The sequence below is a fragment of the Schistocerca americana genome, chromosome 2, assembly GCF_021461395.2.
Source record: "Schistocerca americana isolate TAMUIC-IGC-003095 chromosome 2, iqSchAmer2.1, whole genome shotgun sequence".
NCBI lineage: Eukaryota > Metazoa > Arthropoda > Insecta > Orthoptera > Acrididae > Schistocerca > Schistocerca americana.
In genome coordinates, this window is record NC_060120.1 from 162871149 (window position 1) to 162897023 (window position 25875).

The following is a 25875-nucleotide window of genomic DNA, read 5'->3' on the forward strand; positions in this document are numbered from 1 at the left end:
GGATCGATACTTGGCTGCACGATCCGTTACAGCCATGCGGATAGGATGCCTGTCATCTCGACTGCTAGTGATACGAGGCCGTTGGGATCCAGCACGGCGTTCCCTATTACCCTCCTAAATCAACAAATTCCGTAAGCTAACAGTCATTGGATTTCGACCAACGCGAGCAGCAATGTCGCGATACGATAAACCGCAATCGCGATAGGCTACAATCCGACCTTTATCAAAGTCAGAAACGTGATGGTACACATTTCTCCTCCTTACACGAGGCATCACAACAACGTTTCACCAGGCAACGCCTGTCAACTGCTATTTGGGTAGGAGAAATCGGTTGGAAACTTTCCTCATGTCAGCACGTTGTAGGTGTCGCCACCGGCGCCAACCTTGTGTGAATGCTCTGAGAAGCTAATCTTTTGCATCTCACAGCATCTTCTTCCTGTCGGTTAAATTTCGCGTCTGTAGCACGTCATCTTCGTGGTGTAGCAATTTTAATGGCTAGTAATGTATATAATGCTATGCCCCGAACATACGGTATAAGAAATTTTTTCCTCAAAAGAAGGCCTGTAGACATCTCTTTGCCAGGAACTCCCTGTTTGCCTGTGCTAGTCTCCTATTTATATGCTTTTTGCTTCACCTTTTGCGGATTGCTTGGCATCCAAGATAGCAGAATTTCTTGACCATGCGCTTCGTGGTCACCAGTTTCGCTGTTAAACTGCTCATTCATCTTATTTCTGGTACTTCTCATTACTTTTATCATTTCTCCGTTGTACACTGAATCCATACTCTATACTCGTCAGACTGTTCCTTCCTTTCAACAGATCCTGAATTTCCTCTTCACTTTCAGTGAGGATAGCAAAGTCACCAGCGAATATTATCACTGATATCCTGTCATCTGAATTTTAATCTCACTCGTAAAATTTTCTTTTATTTCGTGAATGCTTCATCTGTTACAGATTGAACAGTATGGGCCGAAGACTGTATACTGCACTTCGTTCTTCGTCTTCCAGTAGTGTGTATGGTCCCACTGAGCGCTATCGATGAGGGTGTTGCATTTCTTTTTCTGGCAGTGAATGTTGTAAATGTCTGAGATCCACCAAAAGGTAGAGTGGATGATGATGTGCATCGCTGAGAGCAGTAAATTCTGACAGTACATGATCCTACGCGGATCACGAAACGCACTGTTTCTTCCAACATACATAGTATATGATGACCGGAACTCTAAAAGTACAGAAACACGCGATGGGTTCATATAGAGCCTTGCGTAATGCTATCCACCACCAGAACTGGTATGAGCGACAGAGGTACACTGCTGATTTTTCTTCAGAGAAATGGCTGATAATGGATGACACACCTCCACGATAAAATCTGAAGGGGTATGTGAAAGGGCAGTAGTAACTAACCTGCACTTGACCAATCTAAGCACCTGGCACAGTATTTTGTACTTAACACATCCTTCGAAAACTGCTGTGCTATGAAGTGATAGGTGAAGAGGTGGAAGTGGTGTACACGGATTACACACACACACACACAATCAGTTTGCACATGTGGCGGAACTGCAAACAGCTGTGTCTAAGTGTAATTTATGGATGTCTATTGAGAGATGGTTGTCATTGACAACAATACATGCATAAACGTGGTTGACATTTGATTTTTTGTCTTATAAAACTTACAAGAATGATATATCCACAAGTACCACGTATTTGACAATGTGCTACCGAAATGGATAGCAGTAATTGGTGCTATTTTAATATAACAGCCTGGTGGCAACGATGTCGCTATTCCTTTCATTTCGTTCATCTGTATAACTGGATGCCCTCACTAACACACATGCGTCGGGTGATCTAGAAGAGATCAATGGAGGGTATGGTAGTAGCGTCCGCTACCTATCTGCGAAACGTGTAACTCTGTTGTATGTATTACAATATTTTAACGCCTTTGTATCCCATTTTCTGAGACAGAGATGGGCGTCTAGTCCAGCGTCAGCCTAAACGAGCGTCGAAAACCGCTTAAAAACAACACTCAGGCTTCCTGATGTATGTTTTTGTAATAAACATCGAGACGAGAATAGGCTACATACTCTTTTAAACAACAGTGTACAGGATTTCTGTAAAAATTTACTGAGAGAAAAAGAATGCTGTGCTGTGAAAATGTGTGGTTTCGTTTTCTTCTCCACAGTCAGTTTTTACTATGATGTCAGGGAATTTAAAACAGTAGACATTGTTTTTATCACATACACTCTTTCTCCGTGTACAGCATGATTCAACTGCCCCTACCGACCTTCAAAAACCACTCGCGAGATTTTCATATTCCTTCCATAACTAAACGAAAACTGTTAGTTCTACAGAAAAATTTAACAAGACTTCTTATAGGAAATTAAATGCACTGGGTTACGTTTTCGCTGGAGGGCATGGTTTTCGAGTTTTTCAAGTAAATGAGTTTGAAGGTCATCTGGTACGTATTTCTTTAATAATTCGAAAACTACGGCCTCTAGTGAAAACATACGCCAGTAAAAATTTTAAATACATCAAATTTCCTACAAAAAGGCCCTTTTAATTTTGTTCTGTAGGGCAAATAGATTGCGCATAGGGAGAGAGAGGATATGAAAATTTTGCATGTGGTATTTGAAAACATTTCGGGTTGCATTAAATTCAACAGAAGAAGCAAGTGAATCACTCTGTACATCATTTTAAATACAAATTGTATGTATGTGCTGTTTTATTTTCTTCCTCGCAGGCTGTGGCTGATCAGCTTATGATTAGAGTACTAAACGGAATTTGAATCATCTGAATGTTATCTTATCCGTTCTTACCTTTGCGAAAAACTGTCAATAAACTAATATCCTCGTAGACTGAGCAACTGAAGTTTCTCTCATGGCCGGAATATCAGCGATCCCAACCGATTTACTCATTTTAAGACACTTCAGCTTCCAGTCAAGGGTTGATTTACAATATCAATAAACAAAGCTTAAGGTCAGAGGGAGAGGGAAGATCTGGTGGACAGAGCGAGGGTAGGGGCAAGGAAATTGTGAGGCGGAAGGTAGTGATGAAAAGAGAGGAGGAGGAGGCGGAGGAGGAGGAGGAGGAGGAGGAGGAGGAGGTGAAGACAAAGAAAGAGGTGGGGTGGAGGAGATAGACGGAGACAGGTAGTGTAAGGGGATTACGACGTACATTCCCACACTTAATGTATCAACCGCGAAGCATTGCCCAGTTCACTGGTTATTAATAAAGCATCCCGAGATGTGTCATCCGATTCTATGAACGACTTTTCGGTAAAGCTGTCGCTAGAGTTTGCCTCATCTTTGCACGTATCGTGAAACCGGTATTATGAGGGGTAGTCGCATATTTTTAATTAGGTACAACCTCGATAAAATACGCGAGTCGGCGGACGAAAATGCTAGCTCTTAGTTTAGTAAGGATTAGTCTTGCTGCGAGAGGCATCCAATAAATAATAACACACTTTTTTCCTGAAAGTAGGTTGGTTTTATTCAGGATTCTAATATACCTTACTGTTCCGCACTATTTTGGCTATGAAACCCTATGTTCTAACATTATCCCCGTTCAATGCGACGACCTTATGCCACTTTACTGGTACTGCTCCATTTGTAACATTCATTGGGCCAAACAGGTCGAAATAGAAAGGTGCGAGATCCAATCTGTACGGTGTATGAGGAAGAACAGTAGAATGAGGTTTCGTGAGTACCTCTTGTGTTCGCAGACTTGTGTGACACCCATAGTCGTCATCGAGAAGGAGAACTCTGAAGGCTGTAGTCGTTCTTCAATTTGCTGAGGGTGCCACAGTACATTTGGAAGTTGATCGATACACCATAATGGAGGACATATAACAGAACAACCCTTTCAGAGACGCAGAAGGCCGTCGTCGTGACTTTGCCAAATGAGATGGCCGTTCTGAGATTTTCTCTGGAGCAGAGGTGATGTAGGGCCGCTCCATGTATTGCAGTTTTGTTTCGGGTTCGAAATGATGAATTCATGTTTCATTGCCTGTGACGATGTCAGACAGGAAACTGTCACGATCAGTCTCGTAAAGCGCAAGCAATTTCGCACAGATGGTCCTTCGATGTTCCTTATGGTCTTCTGTTAGACAGCAAGGAGCCTAGGAGCTTACACCTTTGAGTACCCAACTGGTGTCAGCACTGCCAACAGAGACGTCTAGTTGAGCAGCGAGATGTTTGGCTACTATCCGACTATCATCTCGAATGAGTGTGTCCGCACGTTCCAATACTGCAGGAATCAGAGCTGCGTGCAGCAAGCCGGCACACGGGAGATGGGCGGTTTGCACGGCTTTGTTGTGATGACAACAGGTGCCTCGTCCAACGACTCACCGTGTTTTGTTCACTGACAGGTCTCCACAGACATTCTGGGAGGACTTATGAATATCTGTGATTCTCCGGTTTTCCGCCAAAAGAAACTCAGTGACTGCTCTCTGTTTGGAACCCACCTCCGTTACAGACACCATTCTGAAGGCTACGTACAGTGCCTCCACCAATCGGAACTTTATGGAACCATTGGGGCTGAAGCGAGAATATTTGACGACGTCCCAAAACTAATGTTTTTTCAACCGAAATTTCACGAGAAAAAAATGTGTTTCAATGCTTATTGAGCGCCTCTCGTACGTATTGGTTATATTTTCGAAAGCACGACATGCAAAGAGTTCACTATGTACCACTAGGAAATACTCCCTGCTATATAAACTGATTTGTCTTGTTGCACTTATATTCTTATCTTCGAATTCAATCATATTTCTAATATGCAATAACTAAAATTTTCCCTTTGTGCGTTAGCACTTCTTCCATCCATCATTTCATAGAAAGTTATGAAATTAATTTCTTGCTTAGTTGGAGGAGCCGAAACAACATGGTTGTTTGAAAGTGATAATTAAAAGTCCTTAGGGATCTACGGCCGGAGTTAATTTGGATAAAACACTTTAGGCTATTAGACCGCGTCGTTCTAACTACCAAAATAAGTAAATTGCAATCGTTTCCACCGACTTCCTGCAGCACTCTTCATGGTGGTTCACTGTCGAATACAGGTGAATGTATTCCTTTACACACTGTCAGTTTCGATTATCTGGCTAACGACGTCACATGTATGAAATGTCACTGGACAGTTCGACGAGATTGTTCAAAAATGGCTCTGAGCACTATGGGACTTAACTTCTGAGGTCAGTAGTCTCCTAGGACTTAGAACTACTTAAACCTAACTAACCTAGGGACATCACACACATCCATGCCCGAGACAGGATTCGAACCTGCGACCGCAGAGCGACGAGATTGTTAAAGAAACGTTTTAAGTGCAGTGATTGTTCCATAAAATTTAGGGCGTGCAGCCGCATGGATTTCACTTCTCCTGATATTTCGACTGTATACCGTCCAGCCATCTTCAGAGTGAGCCAGGCTACTCTGAAGGTTCTGGACAGTATACAGCCGAAATACCAGGAAATGGAAAATTTATGCGGCTGCACCCCCGAAATTTTATGGAAGAACTCTGGAAGATGACTGGTAGAAGTTAGTGTAAGTAGTGTGTCGGCTGCAGACGGCGGCCGTGAGAGAATTGCCGCTTGGTCTTAGCGACTTGCTGCAGTAAAATAGTATCCCCTGGATACAGGTTTCCCATTTGCTATTGCCTTCGAGTCACAAATAAGTATCCGTCCACCAAACACTTACCAGAGTGTCACAGCCAACAGGTATGCGTTACACTCCCATCTACCAATCACCTTCTAGAGTTGCCTTCCTATCTTCCAACACAATAGCATAGGCAATGGCGTATCGCACTGCTATGCCTCCAATAACAACCTCTTTTGTCCAGTGACATCTCAGACTCGTGACGTCGGTAGTCACCTGATAACTGAAAATGACAGCATATAAAGGAAGACGTTCAACAGTACACAGCAGTGAACCACCCTGAAGAAGACAGCAGCAAGTCGTTCGAAACGTCGGCACTTCAGCTGTTGCAGTAGTTTCAGTGACTCGGCGCAAATACCCAACATTATTTTATACAAAACGATAGTTGAAACTTTACTACTACCGCTCTTATATCGTGTAACTAAAACCGTAAACGAATTATTTTCTCGTTCATCGTGAGGAGCATAATAAACCGCGGGACGAAAGGGGGAAATAGAAACGGGGTTGCTTCAAGGGTGGTATGCCAAGTAGAGAACTGGTCTGAGGGTGAAATGGGCAGAGGGCCAAGTGGAGACCGTCTGTGTAGGCGCTGCGTCCCAGACTGCCTGTGCCACCTCTGACCAGCCACCTACTTCTCCGACCTCACACCTCCTGCAACCGCCCTCTTTCTTCCCCTTCCACCTTACCCCCACCCTATCTCCACCATCAAACCAACCAATCCCTCCACTCCGTACCCAGTCTCTCTCCGCTCCCCATCACCCTCGCGGGCGACCACATCAATCCGTAATTGGCCGGCGCATTAACGAGCGCCGAAAGAGAACAGCGCTCCTGAATTAATAATTGATTGTTGCGATCCCTGGCGCGGCATCCGTCCGCATGATTAATCGACGCGGACGAGTATACCGGCATGGTGGGAGGGCCCTTGCGAGCGCAGCGGGCGAGCAAGGAATCCGACACCGCAATTAGGAGCGGTAATTGAAACCGAAGCGCGCGCTTCGTGCGAATTCGTTTAATAACCTCGTTTCGAAGTGAATAATATCGCCGTACCTGTTTTCCGATTTATTTCCAGTAAATGACATCTTTTATTACTGCTGGTATTAGTACGTGATTTACTAGCTTCAATAACGCATGGGTGTGCGTCTTTGGTAAATGAGTCGCAAGAAATAGTGTTTGCCAGAAGCGAGGGACAATAATTTTTATGCGTTATCGACAGCACACCAACGCGTCCGATTCAAAAATGGTTCACATGGCTCTGAGCACTATGGGACTTAACTTCTGAGGTCATCAGTCCCCTAGAACTTCGAAATACTTAAACCTAACTAACCTAAGGACATCACACACATCCATGCCCGAGGCAGGATTCGAACATGCGACCGTAGCGGTCGCGTGGTTCCAGACTGTAGCGCCTAGAACCGCTCGGGCACTCCGGCCGGCTATTGGTATCAAACATAGGCCTTAATTTGAGCAGGAAATTTCCTATAATGTTTGTTTCCAGCACAGAAATGTGTGGTAGTAAAACATCGACTGCAGGAAAACTGGAACAGAAGAGAATCAAAGCAGCCGGCCGCGGTGGTCTCGCGTTTCTAGGCGCGCAGTCCGGAACCGCGCGACTGCTACGGTCGCAGACTCGAATCCTGCCTCGGGCATGGATGTGTGTGCTGTCCTTAGGTTAGTTAGGTTTAAGTAGTTCTAAGTTCTAGGGGACTGATGACCACAGCTGTTAAGTCCCATAGTGCTCAGAGGCATTTGAACCATTTTTTGAATCAAAGCATTTGAAATGTGTTGCTACCGCCGAATTTTGAAAATGAAGTGGACTGATAAGGTAAGGAATGAGGAGATTTTGCGTAGGATCGGAGAGGAAAACCATATGTGGAAAACACTGAAAGGGAGAAGGGACAAGATGATAGGACGTTGAGACATCAGGTACTTCCATGGTACTAGAGATAGCTATAGAGGGCAGAAACTGTAGAGAAAGAAAGAGATTGGAATACATCCAGCAAATAATTGAAGATGTAGGTTGCAATTGCTACTCTGAGATAAAGAGGTTAGCACAGGAGACGAATTCGTGGCGGGCTGCATCAAACCAGTCGCTATTACAAACTTTACAGTCACTGCTAGTCTCGCTAAAGGGACTAATCTGGTCCCTACGCACTGCCGTAGCCTATGCGATCAATTGACAGAAGCCAAACTAGAATGAGTGAGCCGGTGAGCCCTCTGCTCGGCGGCGGCGGCCTGAATACATGCTTTAGGGAGGTCATTGGCGGCATGTTGCTTGCGGGTATGTCTCCAGTCTCTCTCATGATCGATGTGCTCGATCCAGCAGGTACTACCGATCTATGCGCTACATCTTTGCCGACCGGTGTGCTGGCGACAGCTTAAGCCAGCACAGTATTCATATTTCGTTCTTGTAACTTCACATTCCCTAAACTGGGGGGGGGGGGGGGGGGGGCATGCTTATATAAACATTTCTTTAAGGTATTCCAGAGGTAATTCAGTGTGAGTTAATAATGAGGTACATCTTTATGAACGATAGAACGCGCCGGCTACTGTGGCGGAGCGGTTCTAGGCGCTTCAGTCCGGAACCGTACTGCTGCTACGATCGCAGGTTCGAATCCCGCCTCGGGCATGGATTTGTGTGATGTCCTTAGGTTAGTAAGGTTTAATTAGTTTTGAGTCTAGGGGACTGATGACCTCAGATATTAAGTCCCATAGTGCTTGGAGCCATTTGATTTTTTTTGATAAAACCTGTATTTTTGTGGTTACCTTGCAAAGTTAGATTGGCATCACTGGGAAAACATGGTCGATGGCTACTGACGTTGCAACTGTGTTTAAATAATAAATATAATTACATGGAGACATGTTTCGACTTACTGCTTGGTACACGGAGCAGTGTCATTACAAGTAATCCCTGGGACCAAACTCCTGTAATGCGCTGTAACCGGCTTCGACAGCGATGTGGAGTTATTGCGGCTGCCGGGGATCTACCCGACTTTCAGCCCCCCCCCCCCCCACCGATGGCGCAGCAATAGCCGTTCTGGCATGAGTCCATTCCCTCAGAGCGCACGTAACGTCACCTGGCTAGAAACCGTGACCACCGACTGTCCATAACGGTGCTACTGCAGCTCGGAGCGACCATCCGCTTCTGTTCTCGCTTTCATGGAATATTCTATTAGTGTTGACAACTTTGGCTTCGACTGTACGTGGATTTCGTTTGAATCCGGCTACATTCTGTTTGTGTTACACGGAACTTACGAGTGTTTGTATTAAATGTGTGCCTCAACAATGTCTTTGTTTTTCATCCAATAAACTGCGCTCATAATTGCAAACTTCAACAGAATGGAAGGCAGCCAGTTTAATTAATTCTTCATTAACTTTCTATGAAATCTATAAAATGCCGTGTTTAATTTGTTGACTTCGAGTTTATAAAACGCCACGAATGTACCCATCATCAAGTACTAACAGAGGTCGCATTTTCCCAAATACGTGATTGTCAGAATGAATATTCAACTAACACAGTGTCCAGTCACTTTAATATAACCGTCAAAAGCCCGAAAAGCCCCCTTTTGCATCGCGGACCACTGCGAGGCGTACAGAAAGAGAGAGTCACTGGAGTTCTGGTAGATACATAGAGCCAGTGCCGTGTCCAGCTGCATTAGGTTCTACGGTTGAAGATCTATGGCGCGTACAGACCGATAGAGGTGGACTCACTGATTCGCTATTGGTTTTAAATCTGGGGAGTTTGCTGGCTTGTAAAGGACGGTAAAGGCATCCTGGTGTTCTTCGACCCACGCACGTATACTACAAGCTGTGTGACATACTGAATTGTCTTTCTGGTAGATGCCATCGTGCCGAGGAACAACATACTGCATGCATGGGTGGACAGGGTCCCCAAGGATAGATGGATACTAGTGTTGATCCAGTGCGCCTTTCAGGAGGCGAGATCACCTAGGTTATGCCACGAAAACATTCCCCACACCATAACACTCCCTCCTTGTTTGATTTCAGACGTTTCACACCGTACACGACAACGACGTGATGGAGTGTAAAATGTAATTCATCTGAAAAGGCGTCCGTCCTCGGTAGTTGAGTGGTCAGCGCGGCAGTATGTCAATCCTAAGGGCCCGGGTTCGATTCCCGGCTGGGTCGGAGACTTTCTCCGTTCAGGGACTGGGTGTTGTGTTGTCCTGATCACCATCATTTCATCCCCATCGACGCGCAAGTCGCCGAAGTGGCGTCAAATCGAAAGACTTGCACCCGGCGAACGGTCTACCCGACGGGAGGCCCTAGTCACACCTCATTATTATTGTTATTATTATTATCTGAAAAAACCACCTGTCGCCAAGCAGTGGTCGTACGGTTGCGGTACTGAGGTGCGAATTCCAGCCTTGGTTGCCCAGAACCGCAGTTAGTCTGGATACATTTACCAGATGCTTGCTACTGACGTCCATACGCAACAACGTCCGATGAATAGTCATTGAGGGGACGCTGTTATAACCCCTTGGTTCATCTGGGTAGTCAGCTGCTCAACAGTTGCACGTCTGTTCGCCCATACACACCTCCGCAGCCGTCTTGCGTCCTGTCATCAATGACAACAGATATCTCGGCACCAGCTTTGGCTAGCAAAAACGGTTCAAATGGCTCTGAGCACTATGGGACTTAACATCTATGGTCATCAGTCCCCTAGAACTTAGAACTACTTAAACGTAACTAACCTAAGGACAGCACACAACACCCAGTCATCACCAGGCAGAGAAGATCCCTGACCCCGCCGGGAATCGAAGCTTTGGCTAGCTCTAAAGCCAATGATAGTGCCCTTCTGGACGTCAGATGAATTGCTTCGTTTCCGCACTAGTTTTATTAAGTAGTGTGTAAGCCTGAGGACCAATTACCTCAACAGTTTGGTACCACAGAAACTTACACCACAAAAATAATTCACATTAGCCTTCCCGTGCACTGCGGCCATCATTGGGCCAAACATTTGGAATCCGAAAGGCGTGAGATCCGGACTGTAAGGTGGACGAGGAAGAGCAGTCAAATGAAGTTTGTGAGCTATCCTCGGATTCACAGACTTGCGTTACGCCTTGCGTTTCCATGGAGGACCGGTTCCTTTTGCATGTTTGTGGCCACGAATACGCTGAAGTTGTTTCTTCTATTTCCTGAAGGTAGCACAACACGTTTCAGAGTTGGTTGTTGTACCATGAGGAAGGACATCATAATACCCCCTCCAGAGTCCCGGAAGTACATTGCCCTGGCTTACTGACTCAGAGCGCGGCGTTGAAATCTTTCTTCGGAGGCGAGGTGGTGTGGCGTCACTCGATGCAATGCCGTTTTGTTTCCGCTTCAAAGTGCTGAACCCATGTTTCATCTTCTGTAACTATTCCCGAGAAAAAATTGTCACAATCTGCCTTGTAATGCGCAAGTAATTGGTCCCTTGTTGTTGTTTATCGTCTTCTCTAAGGTGCCGAGGAATGCAGCGGTGGACGAGTGTGTCAGAACTACCATCAAAGACGTCCAATTGTGCAGCGAGAAGTCGGATAGTGTTCCATGGATCACCTCGTATGATAGTCCCTGTACTTTCCAACAATGCAGGAGTCACAGCTGTGTGCAACTAACCGGCAGACGGGAAATCAGACAGGTTTGCGGGACCTTATTAGGATTATGAAAGACCCCTCGCCCAACGACTCACCGACTTCACTGTCAGGTCTCGGTTGATGTTATGCGAGTGCCAATGAATGTCCATTATTCAAGGAAATAAACTGATTCTTCACAAATAAAATTTATTCAGCGGAAATGTAGAAACAGAAATTAAATTTATAGCCGGCCGTGGTGGACGAGTGGTTGCAGGCGCTACAGTCTGGAACCGCGCGACCGCTACGGTAACCGGTTCGACTCCTATCTCGGGCATGGATGTGTGTGATGTCCTTAGGTTAGTTCGGTTTAGGTAGTTCTAAGTACTAGGAGACTGATGACCTCAGAAGTTAAGTCCCATAGTGCTCAAAGCCATTAAATTTATAATATTCTTATCAATAATTTCGATGCTCTGGTTTTCCTACAAAAAAACTCAGTGACAGCTCTGTGCTTGGATCATACCTCCGTTACAGTCGCCATTTTGAAGATTACATATAGCGCCGCTACCAATCGGAACTTCATGAAACTATAGGGGCTGAAGCGAAAATGTTCCACGATGGCGCTCAAAAAATTCCGCGTGTTTTGAACAGAAACTGGCCGAGAAAAAGAATGTGATGCATTACTTATAGAATGCACCTCGTAGATGTAGGTCTAATTACTTATTCGTATACAATGTCTGCTGCCACACTGAATAGTGCTGTAGTACAACGAAGTGTTTGTTATTACGGTGGATTGTCTGTAATTGAATAATAAAGCACCATTGCAAAGTGCCTATCGTGCATAACACATCTCCGATTCCCTCGCTAACAGAGAGTCTCCTTTACGACTGTGGCCGGCAGCGGAGAGCGGCCAGAGGGTGCGCCTGTTAGGAATGGCCCTACAGCACGGGCCCGGGGCGCCATTGATCGGCGCTGCGCGTCGTCGCGCGCGGGATTTGACTCGCAAATGCGGCCGGCCGGTCTGCCACGCGTCGCCACCGCCGCTGCCGGCGTCGGCCGACACGTACTTTGCGTCGGCGCCCCGCGACACGTCGGCCGCGCGTCGCATTTACATAACAACGCGGCCAGTCGGCCTCGTGCAGTGGCGAGCCGACTGGGTCCCGCGCTTGGACACTTTGCGGCCGCCTGCTGACCAACCCTCTGGCTGCGCCCCGCGGTCGCTACGGACACCGCGCGCCTATGTATGAAGCGACGAAAGTCATAGGACAGCGATACGCACTTGTACAGATGGCGGTAGTATCGAGTACACATGGTATAAAAGGAGAGTGCAAGCGCAGAGCTGCCGTTTGTGTTCAGGTGACTTATTTGAAAAGATTTCCGACGCGATTATGGCCGCACGATGGGATTTAACAGGCATTCAACAGGGAATTGTTGTTGGAGCTAGACGCTTGGGACATTCAATTTCGGAAATCATTAAGGAATTCAATATTGTGAGATTCACATTATCAAGATTGTGCTGAGAATACCAAATTTGAGCCATTATCTCTCACCATAGCCAAAGCAGCGGCCGACAGACTTCGCTTAAGGACCCAGAGAAGCGGCGTTTGCGTAAAGTTGTCAGTGCTAACAGTCAAACAACATTGCTGTAAATAACGGCAGAAATCAATGTACGACCTACGACGAAGGTGTCCGTTGCGATAATGTGACAAAATTTGGCACTAATGTGCTACGGAAGCAGACACTGGAGAGATTGCCTTTTACTAACAACACGACAACGTTCGCTGAGCCTCTCCTGGGCTCGTGACATTATCAGTTAGACCCGGACGACTGGAAAACGTAGCCTGGTCAAATGAATACAGTTAGTGAGAGATGATGAAAGGGTTCGAGTCTGGCTCAGGTCCCACAAAGCCATGGCCTCAAGCTGTCAACGAGGGTCTATGCAAGGTGGTGGTGGTCCCATAATGGGGTGTATCTACATGGAATAGAGTAGGTCCTATAGTCCAACTGAATCGATCATTGACTGTAAAAGGTTGTCTTCGGCTACTTGGAGACCATTTGCAACCTCTCGTGGACTTCATGTTCCCAAATAACGATTGAATTTTTACGGACGACAATTCGCCTTGTCACCAGGCCACAATTTTTCGCATTTTGTTTTAAGAACATTCCGGACAATTCGAGTTAATACACTCCTGGAAATGGAATAAAGAACACATTGACACCGGTGTGTCAGACCCACCATACTCGCTCCGGACACTGCGAGAGGGCTGTACAAGCAATGATCACACGCACGGCACAGCGGACACACCAGGAACCGCGTTGTTGGCCGTCGAATGGCGCTAGCTGCGCAGCATTTGTGCACCGCCGCCGTCAGTGTCAGCCAGTTTGCCGTGGCATACGGAGCTCCATCGCAGTCTTTAACACTGGTAGCATGCCGCGACAGCGTGGACGTGAACCGTATGTGCAGTTGACGGACTTTGAGCGAGGGCGTATAGTGGGCATGCGGGAGGCCGGGTGGACGTACCGCCGAATTGCTCAACACGTGGGGCGTGAGGTCTCCACAGTACATCGATGTTGTCGCCAGTGGTCGGCGGAAGGTGCACGTGCCCGTCGACCTGGGACCGGACCGCAGCGACGCACGGATGCACGCCAAGACCGTAGGATCCTACGCAGTGCCGTAGGGGACCGCACCGCCACTTCCCAGCAAATTAAGTTCACTGTTGCTCCTGGGGTATCGGCGAGGACCATTCGCAACCGTCTCCATGAAGCTGGGCTACGGTCCCGCACACCGTTAGGCCGTCTTCCGCTCACGCCCCAACATCGTGCAGCCCGCCTCCAGTGGTGTCGCGACAGGCGTGAATGGAGGGACGAATGGAGACGTGTCGTCTTCAGCGATGAGAGACGCTTCTGCCTTGGTGCCAATGATGGTCGTATGCGTGTTTGGCGCCTTGCAGGTGAGCGCCACAATCAGGACTGCATACGACCGAGGCACACAGGGCCAACACCCGGCATCATGGTGTGGGGAGCGATCTCCTACACTGGCCGTACACCACTGGTGATCGTCGAGGGGACACTGAATAGTGCACGGTACATCCAAACCGTCATCGAACCCATCGTTCTACCATTCCTAGACCGGCAAGGGAACTTGCTGTTCCAACAGGACAATGCACGTCCGCATGTATCCCGTGCCACCCAACGTGCTCTAGAAGGTGTAAGTCAACTACCCTGGCCAGCAAGATCTCCGGATGTGTCCCCCATTGAACATGTTTGGGACTGGATGAAGCGTCGTCTCACGCGGTCTGCACGTCCAGCACGAACGCTGGTCCAACTGAGGCGCCAGGTGGAAATGGCATGGCAAGCCGTTCCACAGGACTACATCCAGCATCTCTACGATCGTCTCCATGGGAGAATAGCAGCCTGCATTGCTGCGAAAGGTGGATATACACTGTACTAGTGCCGACATTGTGCATGCTCTGTCGCCTGTGTCTATGTGCCTGTGGTTCTGTCAGTGTGATCATGTGATGTATCTGACCCCAGGAATGTGTCAATAAAGTTTCCCCTTCCTGGGACAATGAATTCACGGTGTTCTTATTTCAATTTCCAGGAGTGTAGTTCGGGCACCCAGATAGCCCAACATGAATCCCATCTAACATTTCTGTGACTTAATCGAGAGGTCAGTTCGTGTACAAAATCCTGCAATGGCGACACTTTCGCTATTATTGATGGCTATAGAGGTAGTATGGCTAAGTATTTCGGCAGGGTACCCTAAAGACTTACTGAGTCCTTGGCACGTCGAACTGCTGCACTACGCCGGGCGAAAGGAGGTCCAACACGATAGTGGGAGGTGTCACATGAATTTTATCACGTCAGTGAATAGCATGGACAGTAGTGGAAAGGGAGTGAGGTTTGAGTCCGAGATACTGGCGCCTCTACTTTTATGGACATTTTAAGCCTTCTGGCTTGGGTATGAAGAAGTCAATAGAAACCACCGCATCAAAGGTAAGTGTATCTGATAGAAACCAATGAATTAAAGACACATAAGGTGTATCTCAATTACCGAGTGGTTATAATTAAAGTGCCAATTCAGAGGTTCTGTAATTATTGTATGGCAGCGAAACGTGGCAAATATTCTAATACGTTCATGTGGAACCGATTTACGCTGGAAAAAATAGTTACAATTTTGGCCACCAGGTGCAAATCCGGTGATGTGAATGTAACAAAGGCGTATAGAATACTTCCTTATGTAATGGTTTAAGAACTAGACGTGGACAGAAAAGGTTAAACACGTGAAAAAGGCATAATGCTGATTTTATTATTAAGTGCCGCTTACACAGTCTGTTCAGCATGAGCACCAGAGACGTCGCCGAGATGCTGCATCCGTCGTGATCAACAGTTGCTCGCAGCAGTTCCGGTGGAATCTGAGCAACGTGTTCCTTTATACTGACCTTCGGATCAGGTACAAACCGAACGTGTCCCTGGTAAAAGTATTCTTTTAGGTGGCCCCAGAGCCAAAACTCACATGGATTCAGATCAGATGATCTTTCTGGCCATGCACCTGGATAACCTCTGGAGACAACACGTTCGTGGAAGGTTGCATTAAGCAATTCTTTCACTTGGCGAGCAACGTGAGGTGTTGCCTAATGTTGCATGAAAACAGTGGTTTACACAGAGTTATGCTCTTTCAGAGCAGGAATGACATGCTGTAAATGCTGTACAAGATTCCCACAAGGTTCAGACGTCACGGTACACCTGAGAGGCTCTCTGGATGTATTCTCCACAAAGAAAAACGGACCGAGAATAAAGGCGCTTTTGAATCCTAACTACACAGACTCATGCGGCGAATGCAGTAGCTCTACATGCACAACTCGCGGTTTAGCAGTACTCCAAATTCGGCAGTTCTGGGTATTCGTTGCTCCCTGTAGTGTAAAATGTGCCTCGTCACTCCCATATCATCAACTTCAATCCATGCCGGAAACATAAGAGCAAATTCAGAAAGTTGCTGCGGACCCACACGTTTCAGGTGCTGAACCGTCTGGATCTTGTACGGGTACCTGTGTAAAACAGACTACAAAACGTTCCTTACAATTGAGCAAGGGGTGGACAACTCTCGCGAAACGGCACGAGATTTACCACCATCTGGGGCACGTGCTGCACTGTCAGATATGGCAACAATAACCTCGTCAGCAACCACCACCGATCTAGGACGCCTTTCTGTTCCGGGTGCCTCACTAAGCTGTCCCGTGTTTTATAATTTTATTATCATCAACTTTCAACCATTTAATGACACAGGGCCTTTCCTCAGACTTTCCAGTCGGCGATACTCTCGACGCCTCACTGTAATTGCTGCCGCTCAAATGAAATAGTTTCACTAAAAGCACACAGTCTCTCTGCTCACTTTATGGTTTCCCAAATGACAGCGTGTAATACCGTCACGCACACAGTGAATAGTGCCAGACTGGCAACTGGTGTTAAATTGGAACTAGATTGTCTTACAGCGCAAGTCAGTTCCGCACTATCACTTTAGCATATCTACCAAGTATCACCGTAATATGATAATTACAGCACACACTGGACTTCCGTGAGTTGCTGCACTTTAATTATAACTACCCGATGTCATTGAAGTCAAGGAATAGCGTCTCTGTCTAGCAATCAAAAGATGATGGGCCCGGGTTCGATTCTAGCCACGAATAAGTATCTCAATAAAAATCATTAACAATGGCTTAAGACTTCAGTTATAAGGAGTAAACCTCGTTCTTCCAACGGGATTTTCTGTCCGCAGCTCGTGGTCTAATGGCTAGCGTTGCTACCTCTGGATCGCGGGGTCCCAGGTTCGATTCCCGACCGGGTTGTGGCTAGATTGGCCTGTGAAAAATAAATTAGACTATGAAAAATTGGGACTTTATACGGGAGTTGATGACCGCGCAGTTGAGCACCCCACAACCAAAACATCATCATCATCATCATCATCATCATCACCACCAACGGGATTGTCGAAATGTGTGCGGAAGCGGACAAAATTTAAAAGCACACTGTTGCCCTTGGGTTGAGAAAGTACCCCTATGGGGGAAGAATCAGAATTAATCAACGGCATGTGGATGCAGAAAATAATGGAAATCTTCGTACTGGAGACACATAATGTCTGTCCACAAGACATGTAGTCCGTAACTGTAAAAGAATCTCGAAGATCTCTCCGTTGGTACAAAATTCCGGATTACCAAGAATGAAACGGCCATGGTAAAAAGACTGAATAAAAACCTTAAAGACATTCTAAGTGTCGAAGCGTGGAACGTCAGGTCTGAATGTCATGGGAAAGCTATTAAATCTGAAAACGGGAATTCAGATCCTCAGTAGACCTACACACTGATTAAAAGTTTCCTGACACCTACGGGTGGACAATAGTATGGGGTGTGACCACCACTCACCTTTAAGACGTCCTGAACTCTGCTGAGAACACTCTTAGTGAGGTTTCTGATGGTCTCAGAATGACCGGCAGCCCATTCTTCCTCAGCAGCCGAAACCAGAGACGATGGTAACATTGGACGCTGGGTTCTGAAACGAAGTCGGCGTTCCAGCTCATCTCGTACATATTCCATTGGATTCAAGTCGAGATCTTGAGCAGACCAATCCAATTCAGAAATGTCATTCCTCACAAACCATTACCTCACATTTGCTGTTTTCTGACAGGGGGTATTGGCATGCCGATGCAAACAATCATCGTCTCCAAACATTTCCGCTATTGTACAGAGAGCACGATGCTGTAAAATTCATTCATATCCTAGCGCATTTAACAATTGCTCAAGTGGTATAAAGAGACCTCATTCTGACCACAATAAGAATCCCCCTACCGCAGCACCACCACTTCTTCATTTCACTGTTAGCGCTACTCTCAGTAATAAGTAATTTTCTCTTAGGCATTCGCTAAATCCTGTCATTCAATTGCCACTCTGTCATACCCGTTTCTAAACATTTTTCTCCCTTTTTCTAAAATTGTATGTAACGATTCCGGACTAAAGAGTCCACATTTTTAAGCACTAATAAACGAAGGCGCAGCCTTCGATTTTTTGATGGCAGCTGCGATATGCCGGACTGTTCGCCTTTGTCTTTTGCCATCACGCCCTCGCCCACAGGTGTCGTGCTGTGTAGCTCTGAACAAACTATAATATATTAATTTTCAAACAAAATGTATTCGAATACTTTCTTGTCATCCCAGTGCACTTATTTATGCTAACTACCGACATCTTAACAGTTTAATTTTTCAGAATTTTGTGGCAAGTGACATGGGTTTCGGTGATGACTCAGGCAGTCATATTTCCCTGGGCCCCAGGATTGCTATGCAGGACGCTTTACTGTCAAAGGTTATGCGACCATTTTGGCCAATCAGGTTCATACTATGGTACAATGCTTGCTCTCCATTAGAGATGCAGTGTTCCAAGACAGCAAGGCCACCGTTCACACAGCTCACTTCAACCAGGATTGGTTTTGTGAGTACGATGATGAATTCGTGCAACTCCCCTGGTCACAGCAGTCACCACATCTCAATATTGTTGCACCCTTGTGGCTACTTTGTTGAGAGTGGTGCTGGATCACTATCCGCCTTCATCATCGTCACCTGAGCTTATCATATTTTGCAGAAAGAAAGGCATAAAATTCCCTTGAAAACCACACAGGACAATTATTAAACCATTGCGTGATAACTGGGAGCTGTTTTGAATGCTAGCGGCTTTCCTACGCCATACTACGTAGGGCAAATGTTTGTGGTGTTTCAACATTTTAGTCTATCCCTTGTACGTAAGACAACCGAGATTTGGACATTGGGATTTTGTTGACGACGAACAGGCAGTTCATCCAATAATTTCATTGGCGACGAAGGAATGACATGAAACTGTGGAAGACGTTTTCCAAACTGTGTGTATGAACCGTAGCAAATGGAACATAGACCTTAAAAAAGCGGGTAAAGAGTTAGGAGATAAAACCGGAAAGACGTCCTACGGAAGGATGTTTAAAAATAGATAAATTCCAAAGTGAAGCGGCATTGGAAGATATCGGATGCTTTTCTCATGAGAGGGGTCAGGTTACCGAAGCATCCGCTTAGTAAATCCAGACTCAGGAAAGCAAAGAAGCTCAGAGTAAGGGTTCCGTCAACGACTAGGATGTCAGAAACGGAAAAGAATCTCAAACCTGCAGTATGAACTTCCGAGGAATTTTCTGTCTCATCCGTGTTACCAAATAGCAGAGTGTTAGTCGGTCACCCGTAATCCATGACAAGTTGCCTATGAAACAGCTTCCGGCGGGAACAAAAAATTGATCTTCAGTATTTCATGTTATTAATGACGAGTTTTAAAACTATGTAATTATATAGTAACCTGCTCATTAATATGTATTATTTAACACAGTAAGTCTGGTACTTAGTTAAGTTAGAAACTATGTGTACGTCTTGCGGCAGCATAAAGCGCGCAAATTACCCACACAACATTCATCCAGTTGTTGAGAATAACAGCACTTTATGACATCCAAAAGGCTTTATAAGTAGTTTAAAACCTCTTCGAAACTTTTACTAGGCGATAAAAGAGTTTACCACTTAATACATTTTTGCCGGTCATGCAGTAAAACTACAGCATCAGGCATGATGTTTGAATTCATTACTCTATTCGCAAGACATATCGTAGATAGTGTCCACATAGGCCATGAATGTACCTGAAAAATTATATAATTTTACGAACACATTTACAAAGATATGACGTGATAGACGTGATACTGATTTTGGTGCGTGAATAACGAGCTTCTCTTAAAACGAAGCGTCTTCGACAGTTAAGGTTTTACACGCTTAACATGAAATATTTAACACATTAACCCACTTGTAATGAGAAGTTTGTTTTACGCACAGTGTGGTGTAAAAGAATATCGGAAGCTGTCACGCTCTTGTTTTTACAACCTTAGCGAATACAGTTGAGAAGACGACGTAATTAATTTTGAATGCTTGTAAAGAAAACTTATTTAAATTTATGTACATCGTTTGTACAATACTGGCCATTAAAATTGCTACACCAAGAAGAAACGCAGATGATAAACGGGTATTCATTAGACAAGTGTATTATACTACAACTGACATGTGATTACATTTCCACCCAATTTGGGTGCATAGATCCTGAGAAATCAGTACCCAAAACAACCACCTCTGGCCGTAATAACGGCCTTGACTCAAACAGAGCTTGGATGGCGTGTACAGGTGCAGCTGCCCACGCAGCTTCAACACGATACCACGCATAATCAAGAGTAGTGACTGGAGTATTGTGACGAGCCAGTTGCTCGGCCACCATTCACCAGACATTTTCAATTGGTGAGAGATCTGGAGAATGTGCTGGCCAGGGCAGCAGTCGAACATTTTCTGTGTCCAGAAAGGCCCGTACAGGACCTGCAACATACGATCGTGCATTATCCTGCTAAAATGAAGGGTTTCTCAGGTATCGAATAAAGGGTACAGCCACGGGTCGTAACACATCTTAAATGTAACGTCCACTGTTGAAAGTGCCGTCAATGCGAACAAGAGGTGACCGAGACGTGTAACCAATGTAGCGGGGAGTCTGTAGGTGTCAACTATTAACGACATAGATGTTGATATACATTTAGGTGAGAAACGTCATGGGAAAATTCCTAATATCGTGCCGAACCTCCTTTTTCGCGGCATAGTGATGCAACTCGGCATGAACTCAGCAGGTCGTTAGAAGTCCCCTACGTCCTCTACATCCGTCCATAAATGCGAAAGTGTTGCCGGTGCAGGATTTAATGCACGAACTGACCTCTCAATTAAGTCGCATAACTTTTCGATGGGGTTCATGTCGAGCGATCTCGGTTGACAAATCACTCGCTTGAACTGCCAGAATTTTCTTCAAACCAATCGCGAATGGTAATTGTATCGTTGTTTGGGAACATGAAGTACAAGAATGACTGCAAGTGGTCCCCAAGTAGCCGAATGATATGTTCACCTGGATCAGAGAACCCAGCCAATTCGATGTTGACACAAATCGCACCATTGCGGGGTCACCACCAGCTTGCTTAGTGCCATGTTGACAACTTGAATCCATGTCTTCATAGGGTCTGCGCCACACTCTAAGCCTACCATCAACTCTTACCAAGTGAAACTGGGACTTACACTCCTGGAAATGGAAAAAAGAACGCATTGACACCGGTGTGTCAGATCCACCATACTTGCTCCGGACACTGCGAGAGGGCTGTACAAGCAATGATCACACGCACGGCACAGCGGACACACCAGGAACCGCGGTGTTGGCCGTCGAATGGCGCTAGCTGCGCAGCATTTGTGCACCGCCGCCGTCAGTGTCAGCCAGTTTGCCGTGGCATACGGAGCTCCATCGCAGTCTTTAACACTGGTAGCATGCCGCGACAGCGTGGACGTGAACCGTATGTGCAGTTGACGGACTTTGAGCGAGGGCGTATAGTGGGCGTGCGGGAGGCCGGGTGGACGTACCGCCGAATTGCTCAACACGTGGGGCGTGAGGTCTCCACAGTACATCGATGTTGTCGCCAGTGGTCGGCGGAAGGTGCACGTGCCCGTCGACCTGGGACCGGACCGCAGCGACGCACGGATGCACGCCAAGACCGTAGGATCCTATGCAGTGCCGTAGGGGACCGCACCGCCACTTCCCAGCAAATTAGGGACACTGTTGCTCCTGGGGTATCGGCGAGGACCATTCGCAACCGTCTCCATGAAGCTGGGCTACGGTCCCGCACACCGTTAGGCCGTCTTCCGCTCACGCCCCAACATCGTGCAGCCCGCCTCCAGTGGTGTCGCGACAGGCGTGAATGGAGGGACGAATGGAGAAGTGTCGTCTTCAGCGATGAGAGTCGCTTCTGCCTTGGTGCCAATGATGGTCGTATGCGTGTTTGGCGCCGTGCAGGTGAGCGCCACAATCAGGACTGCATACGACCGAGGCACACAGGGACAACACCCGGCATCATGGCGTGGGGAGCGATCTCCTACACTGGCCGTACACCACTGGTGATCGTCGAGGGGACACTGAATAGTGCACGGTACATCCAAACCGTCATCGAACCCATCGTTCTACCATTCCTAGACCGGCAAGGGAACTTGCTGTTCCAACAGGACAATGCACGTCCGCATGTATCCCGTGCCACCCAACGTGCTCTAGAAGGTGTAAGTCAACTACCCTGGCCAGCAAGATCTCCGGATCTGTCCCCCATTGAGCATGTTTGGGACTGGATGAAGCGTCGTCTCACGCGGTCTGCACGTCCAGCACGAACGCTGGTCCAACTGAGGCGCCAGGTGGAAATGGCATGGCAAGCCGTTCCACAGGACTACATCCAGCATCTCTACGATCGTCTCCATGGGAGAATAGCAGCCTGCATTGCTGCGAAAGGTGGATATACACTGTACTAGTGCCGACATTGTGCATGCTCTGTTGCCTGTGTCTATGTGCCTGTGGTTCTGTCAGTGTGATCATGTGATGTATCTGACCCCAGGGCTGTGTCAATAAAGTTTCCCCTTCCTGGGACAATGAATTCATGGTGTTCTTATTTCAATTTCCAGGAGTGTATTTGAGCAGGCCACGGTTTTCCAGTCGTTTAGGGTCTAACCTATATGGGCACGAGCCGAAGAAAGGCGCTGCAGGCGATCTCGCGCACTTAGAAAAGGCACGCGCATCTGTCGTCTGCTGCCACAGCGTGTTAACACCAAATTTCATGGCACTGTCGCTGACATATAAATTCGTCGTTCGTCCTACATCGATTTCTTAGGCTATTTCACGCAGTTTCGCTTGTCTGTTATCGCTGACAACTCTATGCAAACGCCGTTGCTCGCAGTCGTTAAGTGAAAGCTGTCGGCCATTGCGTTGTCCGTGGTAAGAGATATTAGTTGGAATTTGATATTCTGAAATCACTCGTGACACTTTGTATCTGCAATTATTGAATCACCTATTGAATTCCAAAATAAAATGTCGCATGGGTCTAGCTCCAGTTCTCTTCTTTTATTTGTGGTAAGCTCTTATGGGACCAGACTGGTTAGGTCATTGGTCCCTAAGCTTACACACTACTTATACTAACTTACGCTATGGACAACACACACACCCACCCATGTCAGAGGGGGGAGGACTCGGTCCTCCGACGGAGGGGGGGGGGGGGGGGGGAGCAGCGCGGACCGTGACAAGACGCCTACGACCGCTCGGCCACACCGCGCGCCGCTCCAACTATCATTCCGCGTTAAAAATGTTAATTCCCGTAGTACGGCCGTAATCGCGTCAGAAATATTTTTAAGTTAATCACCTGCGTACAATGACAGCTCTGCTTATGCACCTCCCTTTTACGACTTTTCTACTCGATTCTGCCGTCATCTAAATATGTGCGTATCGCTAGACACTGAGTTTTTCAGCTCATTATGTCTGTTCCTATGTCTATAAACTTGTACAGACTTGAAAGTTGATTTTATGCTGCAGGTACGAAATGATGGAATAATTATACTTACAAAGAAAGATTAAACAGCAGTTTATATGCTGTTTAAAAATTCAAGTAGTTGAATATGTTCAGCAGTACAAACCGTTTGTGATTACGATCACAGCATGAGATGATTAAATGTTGGTACGAATTTCACGAATATTAAGCATTTTTGACTTCTTGTAGAGTGAACAGGCAAAAGCATTTTCTTTCCGAATTAAGTCTTATACTGATTCAAAGTACCTGCAAGTGTTCCACGGGACCAGACCCGTACGGCCGCCATGATAGTTCAATTATTTAAAGAACCGACGTTGGGAGGTTACTGGTTTTCGCTTAACTAATTTGGGGGAGTCACGTAAAATATAAATTTTAATTATGTTAAAGAGAAGAGGAATTTTTTTTTCACCGAAGCCGCTTGAGTATGAAAGCAGTCTGTTATGGAACCCTAGTGCGGCTCTACCCCGATATAAGTAGTGAGATCATGGCGCGTCAGTTGTACAAATTTAGGGCTTCTTTAATTTAGAAATACGTGTTTCAGGCAGACGTAATCGCATTATCAGTTTGTTAAAAGTATTTTGCCATTAGGGAAAGTCAAAAATATGCAAGCAGCAATAATAGATTGAACGTCTAAGACTCTCTGTTCTACACGCAGTGGTATAACTACCCCAGTGGTGTGCAACACTCTCACAGATATTTATACACTGAATCTCCTTAATTTTAGATTTTTAATTATACGTCACAGCGCCCACAGCGCAGTCCGTCATCTACATCAGTAAACGGTTCAGTCAGACTGTTAAATGCCACCGTCAATTAACATCGTTATTTCATGGCATGTATAATGGAGAGCCCTGTATGTCTGACACTGCGTTTTTCCTGTTTGCGTATTTTAGACTGTCCAAATGGCTTGTCGGCCGGTGTGGCCTTGCGGTTCTAGGCGCTTCAGTCTGGAACCGCGCGACCGCTACGTTTGCAGGTTTGAATCCTGCCTCGGGCATGGATGTGTGTGATGTACTTAGCTTAGTTAGGTTTAAGTAGTTCTAAGTTCTAGGGGACTGCTGACCTCAGATGTTAAGTCCCATAGTACTCAGAACCATTTGAACCAAATGGCTTAATACTTTTAAAAACTTTGTAATGGTATAATATCTCCGCAAAAAAATGTTGCATTTTTAAAATAAGTGAATCACGAATTTGGTCAGTTTGTAACGCCGGAAATGCATATCCTCCTATTTCCATCTATTGTACTATTATTTTTTTTTCCTTGTTTTGTTACCTCAAGATATGACATTTCTGTCTCTTTGTATATTGTAATTGTTTTACTATTTGTATATTTATGCATTTATGTCGATGTATAATTGGTTTGTTTCGTAAATATTATTTGTATTTTTACGCTGGGTCTTGCCTAGGGAAAACTGCTATCGAACGATTACGTCGATAGGTCGTGTGAAGAATCAAAGTGTGTAGGATCTTTGGTAGTGTTAACTCTGCCGCGTGGAGCGCGGGCAGTGAGAGTCTGGCGGGAGTAGCGAGTGGAGCAGGTGTTGTGTGACGCTCCCGCGAGTTGCCGCGCTTTCGGGGTTTGGCAGCATGTAATTGCGCTCGACTCGCGATGATAGTTTCTGACATGGCGTCGCGGACGGGAAGCATTAGCTGGCGCACATCAAGAGCCCATTTCGCCTGGTGACCGTGTCGAGAAGAAGGCGCGCCAACATCCAGCTTCTGCAACAGCGAAACCGACAATGAGTGGCTGTCGCCACCTTCTCGACCGACGGCTTCAAACCTTCAATCAACCAACAAGGAAGACTAAAAGCACGTAAAGTTTCAGAACTGTATGGCAGACCTCAGATTTTCAAATTGTTCCATTTGCCTCGCAAAATTACAGCAACTTAGCATGAACCTCTGTTGCTCATTGTCCCAGTTGCATTGCCAAGCAGGGTCCCTTCCTTTTCCGAAATGAACCAGACTGTCGTTGAAATTCAAACGCCAGCATAATTCCATTTCACTGCTTTAATTTCAAAGTTCAATTCAAGCATTAGCTGGCTACAATAGTTAGATTACACAAGCACAAATTAAGAGTGCGAGTTTTGTTACCGTATTTTAGCTTACCTGTGACTGCAGCTCAGCTTGGTACGTACTACATTTTACTATTGTTAATTGTTCAGAATCATTTAATTCAAGTTCAAAGTTAATTCTCTTATTTCTAAATTGCGT